Below are 14,346 nucleotides of genomic sequence, written 5' to 3'. Positions count from 1 at the left end.
ATAATCTTTTACTCATTTTTCTTATTATGCTGATTTGTTGGTTTGACTTCATTGTTTTACCGTTTCGCCCTTTACGATTTGTGTTGTTTAGATATGCTTGAAACACAAGAGGAGAAGGGTGAATTGTGCTAAATTAAAAATTTAGTTGACCAAGTCTGATTTAGTCGAGCGGTTTTCTTGCAAAAGATAGGTTAGAGCAAAAAAGATAATAAATTAATAGAACAGAAAGATAAAAGAGACACAGAGTTTTATACTAGTTCATGTACCGTTGTGTTACCTACATCCAGTTATCTTGGATCACAAGGGTTCTCTTAGATCTTCAAAGATGAGTTGTTACAGCGAGTGTGGTTTTTCTTCGTTCACCACTAACGATATACATATAAGTATTTATCGATCTTTTTATACAACCTCTTGAATATTTTCTTTTTCTCTCTATCTCTTATGACACTAGTAAACACAAGAATATAGTGTTTGACTAAGAACTAGAAAGATGTAAAAAGCATTTTGTATGTGAAGTTGCATATCTTTCTCTCCTTCTTCGATTTCTTCATATAGGCAGTGGAATCTTGATTGATGGCTTGTGTTCATTCAGCTAGAAGTTCTTTACCAATTCTGTGGGCGAGATTTCTGATTTCCCTTTTAAGGCAAATGTTTTTCTAAAAGATTGACCCAAGGGATACCTCTGAATCCAGTCAATATGTGAGGACTGGATTCATATGATGTATCATGAACACAATCTGCTTGTTTGTGCTTCCTTATATGCTTGCGATATTCTTTTGATCTTTCTGATGGATTCTTGGCAAGTCTTGTTAATTGTCACGACCCAAATCCCACCGTAGGCTGTGATGGTGCCCAACAGTGCCATTACGCAAGCCAACAATTTAATCCACATGATAATAGGCAGTTCATAACACATTATAAAATAATGGTGAAATAAGTAAGCGAAATTGCTTTGTTTATTTTTCAGTTATAGAAAATTAACATTAGCTTTAACCTTTGAATATGATCGTAATGCATTACCTAATGACATAACAGAAATACATCCAAGAACAATAGTCTGAATCCCCAAATTCCGGTGACATAAGTGCATGAGAATCTACTGGAACACACAATACTACTACAACAACTGCCTGAAATAGAAAGTAGACAAAATATTTTAATAAATAGGAAGGGGACTCCACATGTTGTGGATCGTAACATGGAATGCATCTTACCACAAAGTCTCCTCAGCAACTGCACCTACGGGCCTGTGTGACCACCAAATATACATGTCTTTATACCTTCACAATTAGTGCAGAACTGTAGTATCAGTACGTAAATCAATGCAACCCTAGTAAGTATCTAGCCTAACCACGAAGAAGTAATGACGAGAGATCGACATCGACACTTACTAATAATCCAATAATCATGTACAATGAACGTAGATAGGTATGAAGCATAGCAAGCAAAAGCAATGAAGCAGATGTATGTGCATAACACGATCCTCAATAGAAGGATAAATACTAAGTCCTCAAATACCGGATACTACCTCACATGAAATACATGATGATCAACACCGAATAAAATATCACAATCCAAGTCAGAAAGACTCATAAGTACGTCAATTCCTTATCGAATATTGCGTACAATTCTGCCGAGATGAATGGTTGGATCCCATAAGAGTTGTGGTGCAATATCCTGCCATGGTGTATAGCCTGATCCTATAAGAATATGTTGAATCATACCGCTGAGGCGAACTGCCCTATCCCATAGGAGGTATTACATCATACTACCAAAGTGAACGACCCTATCCCATAAGAGTGTATTACACCATACTGCTGAGCCGAACGACCCGATCCTGTCACGACCCAAAATCACATGTGTCGTGATGACGCCTATCGCGATACTAGGCAAACCGTCAACTCACAAATAACATGCATCTTTAATTTAAACAAAATGAAAAAGGCTTAAGTAAATAAAATCTCATATTAACTAGAACGAAACACCGCAACTCAATACAGAATTCCCCAAAATCCGGAATCAACAAAATCACACTACAAGAATACAAGAATGTGAGGGTTCTCCTAAGGGTTCGGCAGCCTCTCGAAGATAAGCACAAACGTCTCTATACCGATCCGCAAGACTCTACTAAACCTGCTTATGACTCGTGAGACCTATGTAACCTAGGCTCTCATACCAATTTGTCACGATCCAAAACCACATGTGTCGTGATGGCGCCTATCGCGATACTAGGCAAGCCAATAACTCACAAATAACAGGCATCTTTAATTTAAACATACTGAAATAGGCTAAAGTAAATAAAATCTCATAATAACTGGAAGAAAGCATCACAACTCAATACAGAATTCCCAAAAATCAGGGTTTCAGTGAGTACATGAGCATCTATACAATGATATGGTCTGACTGCAGAAACACTGTCTAGGAAAATAGAACGGTACAAAAGAAACTAAAGAAAAATAAGGAGAGTCAAGGTCTGTGGACACCATGAGCATCTATACAATGATATGGTCTGACTGCAGAAACACTGTCTAGGAAAATAGAACGGTACAAAAGAAACTAAAGAAAAATAAGGAGAGTCAAGGTCTGTGGACACCACGGCAGCTACCTCGATAGTCTCCGAACTGAATAAGCTCCAACACTAGCAACCTCTATATCCGGAAGCACCTGGATCTGCACACGAGACGCGTAGATAATAACCCCACCATCCTGCATCAATACCGCGCCAAGCCGAATATACGATGCTTTACAATACACGGTGTAAGACACCGAACCTGTAGGTATCACCTACACCGGGGTTGTAGTCAAACCAGTCTTGAGCTTCTGAAAGCTCAACGCACACTCTTCAGACAATCTGAAAAGAGCACCCTTCTGGGTCAACTTGGTCAATGGGGATCAGATAGATGAAAACCCCTCCACGAGCCGGCAATAATAACCCGCCAAACCCAAGAAGCTTCGAATCTCTATAGCTGAAGTAGGTCTAGGACAGTTCTTAACTGCCTCAATCTTCTTAGGATCCACTTTAATGTCCTCGGAAGATACAACATGGCCCAAAAAGGCAACCTAGTCCAACCAAAACTCACACTTTAAAAAATTGGCATATAACTGATTATCTCTCAGAGTTTGAAGTATGATCCGCAGATGCTGCTTATGCTCCTCTCGACTGCGAGAGCAGACCAAAATATCATCAATGAAGACGATCACAAATGAATCCAAATAGGGCTTGAACACTCGATTCATCAAATCAATAAATGTTTTTGGGGCATTTGTCAAGCCGAATGACATCACTAAGAACTCATAGTAACCATACCGAGTCCGAAAAGCTGTCTTAGGGACATCTGATGCCCTAATCATCAACTGATGGTAGCCAGATCTAAGATCAATTTTTAAAAACACTTTGGCACCATGAAGTTGATCAAATAGGTCATCAATCCTCGGCAACAGATACTTGTTCTTGATAGTGAGCTTGTTCAGTTGCCGATAATCTATTCACATCCTCATCGAACAATCCTTCTTCTTCACAAACAACACTGGGGCACCCCAAGGCGAGACACTAGGCCTAATGAATTCATTATCAAGCAAATCATGCAAATGCTTCTTAAGTTACTTCAACTCAGCTAGTGCTTACAGTATGGTGGAATGAANCTCTATGAAATGACGATAATATCCGGCCAAACTAAGGAAATTCCGAATCTCAATTGCTAAACACGGTCTGGGCCAACTCTAAACTACCTCAATCTTCTTCGGATCTACCTTAATCCCCTCACTAGATACCACATGATCCAGAAATGCCACCGAATCAAGCTCGAATTCACACTTTGAGAATGTTGCATATAACTTTTTTTCCCTCAAGGTCTGGAGCATAATCCTTAAATGCTGCTCATGATCATCCCGGCTGCGGAAGTACACCAAGATGTCCTCAATGAATACGATGATAAAAGAGCCAACATATGGCTGGAGTACATTGTTCATCAAGTGCTTGAACACTACTGGGGCATTGGTCATCAATCCTCGGCAACAGATACTTGTTCTTGATAGTGAGCTTGTTCAGTTGCCGATAATCTATTCACATCCTCATCGAACAATCCTTCTTCTTCACAAACAACACTGGGGCACCCCAAGGCGAGACACTAGGCCTAATGAATTCATTATCAAGCAAATCATGCAAATGCTTCTTAAGTTACTTCAACTCAGCTAGTGCTTACAGTATGGTGGAATAGAAATGGGCTGAGTGCCCGGAGCCAAGTCAATACAGAAGTCGATATCTCTATCGGGTGGCATCCCCAACAAATCTGTAGGAAACACCTCTGGAAATTCCCGCACAACTGGTACTGAATCCATGGAAGGAACCTCTGTACTAGATCCATGGAAGGAACCTCGACCATACGACGAGCCTTCACATAAGAAACAACCCTGGTTATAGAATGGCCAGGAGTCACCCTCAAATCTAATCGAGACAACCCCGGAATAGCTAATGTCACCGTCTTGGAGTGACATTCCAAAATAGTGTGATAAGGTGACAGTAAATCCAATCCTAAGATAACATCAAAGTCCACCATATCAAGAAGTAGAAGATATATCCTAGTCTCACAGCTCCCAAGAGAAACCGCACACGAGCACTAAACACGATCTAGCATAATAGAAGCTCCCACAGCCTTCGACACATAGATATAAGCACTCGATGAATCACGTGGAATAACCAAATAGGAAGCAAAATAGGATGACACATATGAATAAGTAGAGCTCTAATCAAATAAAACTGAGGCATCTCTATAGAAAATCAAAACAATACATGTAATGACGGCATCAGATGACTCTGTCTCAGGTCTATCTGGTAATGCATAGAAACGGGGTTGGGCCCCACCGCTGACCTTCGCCCTCGGACAGCCTCTAGCTGGATAGCCTCCACCTCTAATGGCCTGACCTCCACCAATAGCTGCCTGACCCCCGCCTCTAGCTGGCTGAGCAGGAGGTGAAGCAACCGGTGTCGAAACCATGGCACGAGAACCCTGTTGAGGTCTGTTGGTCATCAATCTAAGACAATAACTCATAATGTTACATGTACCTCCACACTCAAAACACTTTCTCGGCTACTATGGTTGTTGAAGCTAAGACTGACTTGACAGGCTGGATAACCACTGTAGTAACTCTGTAGCGGTGGTGCACTGATAGGAGGTGAAGGTGTACTGAATGCTAGCTTCTCAGGACGAGACTCGTAAGAACCATGACTGCCCGAAGCACTGTGGGCTACTAGAGTGCTGACTGAATCTGCTTGTGAGGATGGCCTCTACCAAATGAATCTCTACCTCCTGATGAGTCACCACTAAAACCACCAAAATGATGAGGCCTCTTCTCAGATGCCGCCTCTCTACCATAACCATGAATCATCTCAATCCATCTAGCAATCTCTACCGCCCTCTGGAAAGAAATGTCATCCCTAGTCTCCTTGGCCATCTGTAGCCTGATACCAAAAGTAAGACCCTCAATTTATCTCCTCGCTATCTCTCTCTATCAGTAGGAATCAATATAGCTGCATGGAGGGCTGGGTCCACAAATCCGGTCATGTACTAGGTAATAGTCATGCTACGCTACTGAAGACACTCGAGCTACCTGCGGTACTCCTCCCTTAAAGTAAAAGGAATGAACTTCTCTAGAAATAGCTGAGAAAATTAATCCCAAGTGAGTAGCAGTGAACCTGCTGGCCTCCTCCGCTCATAATCCTACCACCATCTCTTAGTAGAACCAGTCATCTGAAACATTGCAAAGTCGACTCCAATGGACTCCAAAATACCCATGTTGCGCAACACCTCGTGGAAATGGTCCAAATAATCACGTGGGTCCTCAGAATGTGTACCACAAAAATGAATAGGAAAGAGCTTTGTGAACTTATCCAACCTCATCAATCCCTCCGAAGACATCGCGGGCCTCTCCCGGTCTGAGTAGCAATAACGGGCTGAACTACCCCAGCTGCTGGAACTGCCGGAGTTTGGTACAAGGGAGCCATCTGCTCCAGAGTGTGAGTGGCGGGAGTCTGAGCTCCTCCCTTAGCCCGAGAGACAGCTAGTGCCATAGGAAATACTCTGGCCTGGGCCACACTCTCCATACGACGCACTAAACGGACTAAAGCGTCCTGAAGTACGAGAGTAGCAATAAATCTCTCCGAGACCTGAGCGGGTCCGAATGGTGCGGTCTAAACCGGAATCTACTCCTCATGCTCGGTCTGAGGCTCTACAATGGGTGATGCTGCGCGTGCTCTAGGCTGAGCTCTACCTCTGCCTCGTCCCCTACCTCAGCCCCGAACCCTACCCCTAGTAGTTGCTGCAATAGGGGGTACTGGCTCTTGCCTGGCTGTAGATGTTTTGCGTGTTATCACCATCTGCAACGGAACAAGAATAGAATGGTTCAAACCTTAGTAATAGAATAAAGTCGCAGGACAGAGAATGAAAGATTTTAAATATTCCTAAAGCTTTATAGCCTCTAGAAGATAATTACATGCATCTCCGTACTGATCCTCGAGACTCTACTAACCTTGCTCGTGACTCATGAGACCTAGGCAACCTAGTGCTCTGATACCAACGTGTCACGACCTAGAATCTCACACTCAGGACCGTGCTGGCACCTAATATTTCACTTTCTAGGCAAGCCAACATTAGCTAAATTACTTAACCTGTTTTAACAGTTTAAATTAAAACGTTAATAATACACTATAATAGTTTGAAAAAGATTGATAAAAATACCAAATGACGTAATCTGAACATATCCCAGAATCTGGAGTCACGAATACACGAGCATCTACAGTACTACAGATAAGGTATGAACAAAATACAACTATTTGAAACTAAATTTACAGATACATAATGGAAAGGGTACTTCAGGGATGCGGACGTTATGCAGCTATACATCAAACCTCCAAAAGTAGCTGAATTCGGCAGTCTCGCCACGCGCTACTAGGACTAACACCGGTATCTGCACAAGAAGTGCAGAAGTGCAGCATGATTACAATCGACCCCATGTGCTATGTAAGTGCTGATCCTAGCCTCAACGAAGTAGTGACGAGACTATGACAAGACACTCACAATAAACATGTACGAAACAATAATAACAAGGACAAGAATAGAAATAAACAGTAAATTCGAATAACCGGACCCGTAAGTCAACTACCAAAAAGGGCCCATAACAACAGAATCTCAATCTCAATTTCCAATGTCGAGAACAGTCAATACAGCCACAACCAACTTATAACACATCAAATCTGTTGCGGCGAGCAACCCGATTCCATCATATCATCATCATCTCATATCATATTCTGTCCCTATTCCTTCGTATCATATCATATCACTTTCAATATCGTTACGGCGTACAACCCGATCCCCAACATTTTCAAATCATTAACATAAACAACTCAACAACAATATTTGCAAAATATCAACATAAGGAGGTCAAAATGTAGGGAGCAGTAAAGAACCACAGAATAAACGGAAAATATCCAACATCTCGGAATCACAAACTTTACCAATTCATCAGTATAGAACAGCTAAAAGGCTCACATAAGCGAAAACAACATAATGTAGTGCATCAAATTAAATAAGAACAATAAAAATAGGTGAAGATATGATGGTTAGAATACAGTTGTGGGAAGTAGATTCATGTAGCGAAAAAGCAGAAATCATGTGAGAAATGAACAAATTAAAGGAAGTAACAATAAAATAACAATTACCAAGTATAGCATAGATGCCAAGTAAGAACATGCAACATTTAAAGCATATAACAATAAATAATATAGAATAAATGAAGATATGGAAATTAATAGCCAAATCCCTCATGCTAAACCTCATGGCGGTGCATATACACTCGTCACCTTGCATATAAACTATTTCCCCACATAATTCAAATAACAAATAATACAACAAGTCCTGATTCCCTCAAGTCAAGGTTAGATACAACACTTACCTCACTCTACAACAAAGTCAATCAACCAACCACGACCTTGCCTTTTGAACAAGCCTCCAGTCCAACCAAATCTAACACGTTATCGATCAAACCATTCAAAATAAGCTTTAGAAACTATTCATGAAGGAAAAAGGTTCAATCTTTAATGAATTTGGAAAAAGTCAACAAAAGCTAACCCTGAGCCCGCTTGGTCAAAACCTGAGATTCAGACCAAAAGTCGATTACTCATTCACCCCCGACCCCCGTTATGTGATTTGTTTCGAAATCCGACCTTAATTTGAGGTCTAAATATCAATTTTGCAAAATCTTAAATTCTACCCGATTTCCTAATTTCTACCATGGAAATCCTAGATTTGAAGTTGAAATCTCATTAAAAGTCATGGGGAATTGAAAGAAAGTGGATTAGAGGTTCTTACCAATTATTTTAGGAAGAAGAAATTCTTGAAAAATCGCCTCTAGAGTGTTTAGGGTTGAGAAATGGTGTAAAATGAGTTAAGTCCTGTTTTTCCCTCTTTTACCCGCCGCAGATGTCGCAAATGCGAGGAAACAGGTTACAAATGCAACATGTGTCCCCAGCCTACTATAGTTGCAATTGCGACAAAAATATCGCAAATGCGATCTACCATCCAACCGCAAATGTGATCAAAGGTCCGCATTTGCGAATCTTCCACCGCTACATATATGTAAGTTATAAAATATCACATGAACCTAATTGAGTTCTCAAAGCACATAACGAAATGTTAGAACTCAAAACGAACGCTCGTAACACGAGCAGGACACAAGCCCGCCGAGTCGAGCTCCGAGTCGGCCAGCCTCGTTGCCCAGACCTAGCTGCTGGTGAATACTAATGATACTTGAAGTACTCTTTCATAAATCCACTCCCTTCCCAATAAAAGCAAAAATGGACTACTAGGTGCTAGGAGAGTCGCAGCTGGACCTGCATCTCGGGGGCAAATTAAGGTTCTGGTCTACATGTAAACATTTATCTACTATTATAATTTTAAGCGGCTGAGTGCATAGTATTAGGTTCTGCTCATTATTCATTAGGAACATCGATGTAAAATTATTATGAGCAGAAAACACACATCAATACAAACAAAGTGGTTCCGTCCATATCTACGAGGCGCGCAGAAAGGGACAAGTGTAAAAGGGATGTTGTTTAGAAGACGAAACAAAACAATGAGGAAAATCGAGAATTGAGAGAACCAACGTTGACGCAGCCATTGGTGAAACTCTAATTGCGTCTTCGACAAAATCACGGCTTAATCAATTTAATTGAGATCTCAGACACGTTAAGAAAGTGGGGGACCCTTTTAAATTGAGAAATTTTATTTTGGGCGAGATACAACCAATAATAGTTGTGTGAGGGCACCTTTTATTTTGACAAGTGTCCGTTGGGCCCCACCTTGCTGGCAGACTCTCTCTCTCACCTCATTTCCTCAAATTGTGCTGGTTCTACGTTTGCACTTTGCAGTTTCGAACACGTAGATACTATAAATTCATTAGACGTGTAATTTCACTGAAATATATTTATGGCAAAAACCAACATGAGATAGCGTACGAATACTTTAATATACTTCCTCCGTTTTAATTTATGTCAACCAAATTAATTGGGCACGAAGTTTAAGAAAAGATAGAAAACTTTTGAAATTGTGGTGTAAAATGAGGCACATATATTTTATATGGCTAATCATTGAATAAAAGTAAATTATTTTCAAATATGACAAGTGGTCATTCTTTTTTGCACGGACTAAAAGAGAAATATATTCACGTAAATTAAAATGGAGGGGTATAATAAATCAAATAGTAGGAAACAAGAAATTTTCGAGAAAAGAAGATCTTCTTCCATCTCGTTTTGCAGAACACTTTTGACAAGCATGAATTTCAATAGTTAGACTAATATATTGTAGGGTACTATTTATTACTTCCTCCGGTTCAAAATAAGTGATTTTTTGATTATTTTCACACAGATTAAGAAATTCACCTTTTAGCATTAATTAACAATGAAATTGATCATATTAACCTTTACTATCTCTTCACATAAACACTCCTAACACATACTCCAACACTATTTACTCCAAGGGAAATGTAGGAAAAAAATAATTAATTCATTCTTGAAAGTTGGAAAAATTACTTATTTTGGACTACAAAAAAAAGGCTGAGAAATTACTTATTTTGGACCGGAGGGAGTACTTGTAAAAGAAAAATAGTATTTCCTCCATCCCAAATTGTCTATCACTTTTCGCTCTTCGAGATATAATTAATGTGAACTATAACCAATATTTTAAAATATATTATTTTTATCATATTGACATGAAAAAAATTAAAGCTTATAATATTTTCTATAAATTTTTTAAATATTTAAATTCTAACATATTGAGTTTATCTAATCTAATCTAACGTTAAAATTATTCAAATGATAACTCTCCAGAAGCAAAAATGGATAATTTGGGACAAAGTGAATAAAGTACAATTCAAAAATTAATTCGGACTTCAAAATAAATGAGCAAGTGAAAGTACACTTGTCCGCGCTCTACCCCCACTTGTCGTTGTCAAACTTCAAATTAATAAATAAATAAATTTGCATTTGAAAAATTGTAGTGGTTAACTGATTTTATACTCAGTGGCGGATCTACTTAGGCATTTGTGGGTGCTAAAGCACCCATTAACTTTGACCATATTTAGTAAATTTGCATAGGCAACTATGAAAATATTTAGATAAAAATTGAGTGAGCACCCACAACTAAACTCTTTTTTTCTCTTCTTTTAGAATTTTAATCGGCGAGTACCCACAACTTTAAAATTCTGGATCCGCCACTGTTTATACTTATTAGAATTCTTACATTATGAAATTTAAAAACTAACTAAAAAGTATAAATGAGGAAATTAGAAGACTTGGATTCTTATAAAATTTAGTCTTGTAGGTGTATTAGGAACAAAATTTCGGAAAACACGGGAAAAGAAACGATATATAATTTGGATTAATATTAATCCGTAATTTTTTATTTGAGTTTTGACAAATGAAGCAAGACTATGAAAAGAACAGGAGAGACAATCAGACAAATTAAAGAAGAGAAGGGCATTGGAGAGAAAAAAAAAAAAAAAGGAACAAATGGAGAAAGACCTCAAATATTGAAGGAGGGAAATTTGAGAAAGATGAAAGAGAGAGTGCTGACAAGTGGGGCCCTACAACACACTTGTCAAAAATAGGGGGTGCCTCACACAACTATTATTGATTGTGCCTCACTCAGAATAAAGTTTCTCTGTTAAATTCGAATCAACGAGGTCTATCATGTCAGCCTAGTAATCTTTTGTACGATATTGTGAAACTCTCTAAAATCATATACAAAAATACAAGTAAAAGAAACAAGGCAGCCGTTACTGTGTTTTTCCTTCTCCTTTTTTATTCCTTGAAAATTTTGAAAGGGAAAAGATCTAAATTTGTTCTTATACAACATGAAAATATCTTTACCCTCTTTGTTTCATTTTACGTGAATATTTTTCTTAGTTTGTTCTAAAAAGTATGATAACCCTTAAATTTTGTAAATAACTTAATTTTAAACTTACCATAAAATTATCGATAGAGCTTGGATGGAAACACTTTATAGATAAAGAATGTATAGGAGGGAATTGTATATATGAGGATAGAAACATATAATTAGAGAGGGGCTATTTGATACCTATGTAAATCAAAGTTGTAAGTGTTGGTAAGGTAATAAATAAAATCTTTTTGTTTCAACAAACATAATTTTAAATTTATCATTTTACTCTTAATGACATAATTTATATTTTAACATAAGTATCTATATAACTTATTTTACACCAGCATGTTTCAAAACTATTCCTTTTTTTCTTAAATTTCGTGCATATTCAATCTTTACCATATAAAGTGGAACGAATGGATTAATTTTTTCTATTTTACTCTTCATGACCATTCTTATATTTGAAAAAGTAACCTAAATAATTGTCCACCCAAGTATTTTAATTAGAAATTATCGGCAGATGAACAATATATATATACACACACATCCCTTAAGTTAAAAGTTAAATTATGAAAATGCCCATCTTATTTTTACTAATATCTATATCTATATATTATTAAAAGGAGAGGAAAAAGCCCTCTCCTTAAGCCAAGTGGCAACCTAAAAAAATGTCACATGGCATAATTAGTTATTTAGTTTTTAATTAGTNAATTGCACAATAGGATAACATGTATTAAAATCAGACTTTAGCCAAATATAGCAGTTGAGCGACCGTGCTAGAACCACGGAACCCGGGAGTGCCTAACCCCTTCTCCCGGGTTAACAGAATTCCTTACCCGGATTTCTGGTTCGCGACTGTTAAACAGAGTCAAACCCTTTCCTCGATTCGGGATTCAAACCGGTGACTTGGGACACCATAAATCTCCCAAGTGGCGACTCTAAATCTCTTAATAAAATGAATCCCGTTTCGATTGTCCTTTAATTGGAAAAACTCCTTTATTATACCGTTAACGGGGTGTAGTAGAAAAAAGGAGGTGTGACACTAGTAAATATTCCTTCCTGTCGCACTATCTAGGGTTTTGTGTCCCATATACTCATATAAATAGGAAGAGATGTAATTCTAGAGGAGGATCGACCATTTTTCTAAGGAGCATCCATCAATGACAATCTCTGTGAAGATTCTCTATTTATTAAATATACACAAATCCTAACTTTATATATCTTTTCTTTCATCCTTCTCTCCCGATCTAAAAAGAATCGGAATATTCAACTGCTTACCATCATCCATCATTGTAAGAAAGTTCACTGGAAAATCTCACCCTTATCAGGTAAACTTTATCTCATTTATTACTCAAATGCCATTGCTACCTTTACATTTCCAAGCCATGATTGTTCCATAATTGTTCTAATTTACTCCATACATTAAATATTCGCCATAAAAGCACTAGTTCTGCTATTGAATATTAATATTGATCACTTTGATTAAACCTCCTTTTCTATAAATCTAATTGTATAAAAACATAGATCTGATTTTTGGGTTATACACATATCAGGAAATGGGGACGAGAAAACATGTTTTTCCAAACAGCGAATAATTTGCTTAAACAGAGAATAATTGCAACGAAAAGAGGATTTAATTTAGGGAGTGGTACGAGGATATATCCATTCTTCCCAAAAAGTAGAGTAAAGTTACTTCGTCACTTACTCGTTTGACTTTTGAAAATAAAACCTCTTTTATTACTTTTTGAATATGGCAAAGTATATCCACTATAATATCAAAATCAATTGACAAAATGAGAAAGCCATTATTGAAATTTTCAAAATATAATTAACCTGCTCAATTATTATGTATTACTATATATTCGAAAGTCCTTCAATGTTTTAAAATTTATTTCGATCACTTACAGAACTATTTCTAATTGCCATTTTACTGACACCCTAAAACGAACGATCAAGGTATATTCAAACATGTGAAACGAGATATAGGAAGTATAGATCTTTCTCATAATTGATGGGAAACAGGTATATATAGCGGAAGCAAATAGCCAGGATCACTTGCTTGTAATATAGATAATACATAATCATAAATTTTAATCAAACATAAAATCGATACTTATCTCATAAAGTGTGATCGCGATCGCGAAAAGAGCTTTCAAGCAAGAGCGAAATCGTCCACGGGCCTTTCCTCTAGTTCCATAATCTTCTGCTGTGTGACCCACATAATGCCCAGAATTAGCGAAGTTCGTGAGGGCGAATTTCTCCTAGGAAAACCATGTAGTAAAAACCTTGCGCCTCCTGGAATAAGACCTCTTTATATAGCCACAGGTTTTAGAGTTTAAAACCTTTTCCTAAACCTATTGGGTTTTCCTTTTCCACCAAGAAATATAATTTCATTTAATTCATAATTGTTCAGGCACAACAGAGACCGCAATATCTATCTATCTATAATTAAAAAGAGAGGAAGAAGCATCCTCATTAAGCCAAGTGGCATTATCATAATATGCCACTTGGCGCTTTAGGACAATGCTCCAAACAAATAGGACCTAGAAGATTATTCAAAAAAAAAAAAACATATTTCTTTGTTTTTAAAATATTAAAGATTTCTTTATTTAAAAATTTAACTGATTTTAAAGCTTACGTTATTAATATTTAAATTTAAAAAGGAAATCTGATTTAGATTGTTATTTCAAAATTAAATATTAGTTGCACATTTTAAAACATACGTGAAGACCAAATTTTTTATTTAAAAGAGCTTTATTTAATTCAAATTTCAGATTTATTTATCTATCTATAATTTAAAAAAGAGGAAGAAGCATCCTCACTAAGCCAAGTGGCATTATCATAATATGCCTCTTGGCGCTTTAGGACAATGCTCCAAACAAATAGGACCTAGAAGATTATTTAAAAAAAAAAATTC

The sequence above is a fragment of the Nicotiana attenuata genome, unplaced genomic scaffold, assembly GCF_001879085.1.
Source record: "Nicotiana attenuata strain UT unplaced genomic scaffold, NIATTr2, whole genome shotgun sequence".
NCBI lineage: Eukaryota > Viridiplantae > Streptophyta > Magnoliopsida > Solanales > Solanaceae > Nicotiana > Nicotiana attenuata.
This window is presented reverse-complemented; position numbering follows the sequence as displayed.